The sequence below is a fragment of the Pteropus alecto genome, unplaced genomic scaffold, assembly GCF_000325575.1.
Source record: "Pteropus alecto unplaced genomic scaffold, ASM32557v1 scaffold3, whole genome shotgun sequence".
NCBI classification, from domain to species: Eukaryota; Metazoa; Chordata; class Mammalia; order Chiroptera; family Pteropodidae; genus Pteropus; species Pteropus alecto.
Genome location: NW_006442484.1, coordinates 508,424 through 512,419, shown reverse-complemented (window position 1 = coordinate 512,419; position 3,996 = coordinate 508,424). Strand labels below are relative to the sequence as shown.

At 47.6% G+C, this 3,996-nt stretch overlaps 1 protein-coding gene across 1 annotated transcript in view; it reads right to left on the bottom strand.

The window, feature by feature from the left end:
- Nucleotides 1-3,996, bottom strand: part of OLIG1 (oligodendrocyte transcription factor 1) — a 6,770-nt gene that overhangs the window by 2,086 nt on the left and 688 nt on the right.

Here is a 3,996-nt window from a genome sequence, read left to right as displayed (position 1 = left end):
ATCAGAGTAAAGTTGTGTTTTAGAAAAATGCCATATTTTTGAATCGTTGCTTCAGGAGCCTACTTCAGTGAAGGCAGTAAACTTTCTGAATACGTACTGAGTGTGCAGAGGGAAGGGGCGGAGAGCTGGCAAGACAATGCCTCTGGGGGAAACACACTTTCCCAATAGATGTGCTGTACACCATGCTGAGAGAAAGCATGGATCTAACGGCTCTTCCTAACCATCACCTTGCTCTTGGCAAGTTCATAACGTACCTCTGTGTGGCCAGAAGAAAAGCCCTTCTTCCAGCTGGCTTCCTTTACAGCCTCAGAGGTCCAGCTAGCAGGCTGAGGCTTTGAGTGTTGACTGCCAACTGGGACCCAGCCTCACCTGCATACCTGGGACGTCAGCAAGGACTAGATGGGCAACAGGGACGCGCTGTTGTTAATCTGAACTTTGGTAAAGGGAAACATTTTCTGTGTTTGCAGTCGAGCCTCTTCCTTGCTGGAGACACTTACCTTCTAAGTTGTCTATTTCACAAGGTTGTATTTTCACACCTGGTGTCATCAGTTTCCCTTAGAGGAGAACACCTGTAAATAGACCATCACTACGGGCTGGGGAAATCCCACAGTGCATTTAATCTGCTCTGTTTACTGATTGCTCACCTGGCCTCCCACACATAGAACGACATAATTTCTCAGGGCCTGTATATTTTCCCCTTAGGTTCTGCTCTCTCTAATCACTGGGATCGTCCCTGGCTGGGCTCAGGGACCTTTTTTTTTGGCAGTGGGCCACGTGGTCCTTCTCATCTTGCTTCTGAGGTCTGGTGTACTTTTCTGAAAGGGCTTGCCTTACCCTCTCTGTTTTCTGAACCCTCAGAGACCAGCTTAAACTTGTTCCTTCTGCAAAAAGCCTGTCTGCAGATTTCTAAAAGCAACCTCTTGCCTGCAACATACATATCTATCTATCTATCTATCTATCTATCTATCTATCTATCTATCTATCTATCACCTATATCTATCATCTATGTATCTATCTAATCTATAGATATAGGATAGATAGATATCTTTTATCTGTTTTATCCTACAGGACTCCTGAATGCCCACTGATGATATTTTTCAGGATGTAAATTCCTGATAAGGAGCAGGTCTGCTAATCCTGCTTGGCATAATGGCCAATAAGATGCTACACACAGGCAGGTAATGTAAATATTTTGATGACACCTAAAATGGCCCTGCATATCCTTGTTAAATTCATTCATAATCATTAGCAGTTCTGGAAATCATGCTAGAGTACGATTTTCTCAGTTAAATAAAAAATCGTGTATGATGTTACTTTCTTACAAGGCACGGGTACCTGCTCCAATTTACCAGTAGAGAGAGGAGATGGACCACCCACCTCTTTTCTGCCCTGGAGCTTTCTGCTCCTGTTAAAGAAAAGATGGTTTTTAGAATGATGGTGCCATCAAAGTGATGGCGTTGAGATTATGGGAGGAATTGGTTTTTATCTAATCCCCTAGAAGTTTGGTTTTTTTTTTTTTCCCCGGGAGGACCAAATTTCGTTTCGATTAGTTATTGATTCTCACTTTTCTTTCTGTCCCTTGTTGAGATGCCAGGTAAGCAAGGACAGACATTGAATAAAAAGAAGGCTAAAATTCAAATTTACTTATTATTGAAGCCTGTGATCTGTCTGATGGCAGAGTCTAGGAAGCATGGAAAATTCTTCCTGAAACTGGTTGGTATGTAAGGCTACTTTCTCTCATGTTCTCTCCTGCCATCCCCTTGAGAAAAAAAACGCTTAGCCAGGATAGCACGGACATAGACACTTAGCCAGTTCCATCCTTCTAGTACTGCCCACCGCCACCCCCACCCCCGCCCATCCCAGCTTCCATGTTCCCAAAGCGAATGCTCATTTTCCCTAAATGTATACATGCTTCACATTAACCAATGTAGATAAAATTAAGTCACTCCATCTGGATATTTTTTTCATTTTCTACAGGTTAAAGAGAACACTACCTCTCCACTACTATCTGGCTATCTTTAAACTTTGGTTGGGTTTCATTAATAACTATGAAATATTTACATATTGTATGTGAGCAAGTCCACATTTCAAATTCTTCATAAAATCGCCAATCAGAAGAGCTTCTTCACCTCTTAGAATATGTCCAAGGTCATTATTTCCTAGGAGACAAGTCCAACCTGATTTAAATGACATGGGGACAGCTCATTGCTGTGTGATATTGATTTAGCTTCTGTCCAGTAAAAGAGAAAAGGTAGATTTCTGAGAGAGAATGAGATCAAACAGTTTTATCGTAAATGTATTTCTTAACCCATTTCTCAGAGGAGGAAGTTGTAGTCAAAAAGGATGCATCTCCCAAGCTTGGCTAAGAACTTATTTCTAGAATCGTCACGTCCTCTCACCCACCCACGCACTTAAAGTCCTTACACTTCTGATACCTGAACTTGACCTACGATTAATTGACTGTTCATCAGGAGGTCAGGTTTACAATTTTTGAACCCCAGTCATTTAACTATTAACTTTCCTCCTGAGGTTCTGAATCTACCAGGACACTTTTAATAACAAAGAAATCAGACGAAAAATGCAAAGTCTTTTAAATGTTTTATTTTGTTGATTCTTCACAGAGCAAAGGAAACGAAGTTAGAGATAAAATAAAATGCCAGTTAAATTCGGCTACTACCAACAACTCAAAACCTTAAACTGAAAATTCAAAGCAAGCTGCTGAAAGATCACAAAATGATCGTGGGCGAAGTAATTTATTAACGTCCGTAACACATCAGGACCCGTCCCCTACGCAGTTCTTCATTTGCAAAGCGGCGAGACCTGCCCGGTGGGAGCGTTGGTCAAACACCCGGCTCGCGAAGGGACAGGGCAGAAAAACGCCATCCTGCCGTGGCCACCGCAGCGGGGACCTGCCTAGCCGCCGGCGGACGGGGCTCAGGTCCCCCTCCTTGTCTTTTAACGAGACTAATTAGCGGTAACACTTTCTGATCTGACCGCGACTGCGAAATGCCGGGTTAACTATTTGAATAAACCGGGAAGCCGTCTGTATAAAAGGCAGTTGGTTTTTGTGTCGAAGCGAGCTCAAACGTTGGTTACGCTACCTTTGGGGAAGGGGGAAGGGACAAAACGGTGAATCTCGAGATCTAACCTGTCCTTTTAGGAAGACCCCAGGATTTCAGAACGAATAAATCTCTGCACCAAAATGCTTGGTTATGCGAGTCTCAAAAACTACACTCCAGCAGCCGGGGGACCAAAGCGAACCGACCTTCCGAACCCGCACACCGACCGACCCTGGGGTTGTCATCGCCCCCTCCCGCGGGACTGCGATGCCACCGAGGGTCAGTCCGTCTGCTACGCCCCGACACTCTGCACTAACTGGTCTTTCTCGGCTTCCTGAGGTCTGGCAGCCTCGGTGGGCAGGTCTTGACTGGCGGGAACAAGGGAGCCGGTGACCTCTGATCCTCGAGAAGGAAAGGAGCCCCTCCCCCGCAGCCCCTTGGTCCCCTGGCTCGGCAGATACGAGCAGTGGCACTCGAGCTGGCCTCCTGCGGCACCTAGGGCGAGCACGGCGCCCTAAAATCCACACCACCCTCGCGAAGCACACAACTGAGAGCGGGAGAGACGGGCGCTGGGGGGGATGGGGGCGAGAGAGCGCACTTGCTGCCCAAGGCAGCCGGAATCCACCCAGAACCCCAACAGCGCCAACACCCCGTCGGACATCCCTCGGGTCACTTTAATTTCCCCGGAGAGGGGGCGGGTAAGGGGGAGCCCGACAGTCCCTTCGTCTGGGCGAGAAGGTTCGAAACGTGCTCCTTGTCGGGCCCCGCTCTCCTGGGACGCTGGGCGCGGGGGCGCGGAAAAGCTGGGCGGCGAGAAGCCTGGCGGAGGTTGCGCCCCGGGACAAGGCCGGCCCTCACTTGGAGAACTGCGCTTGCACGGCGGTCAGGCCCAGGCCGGCCGGGACGAGGTGCGGGAACTTGCAGACAGCACAGGTGC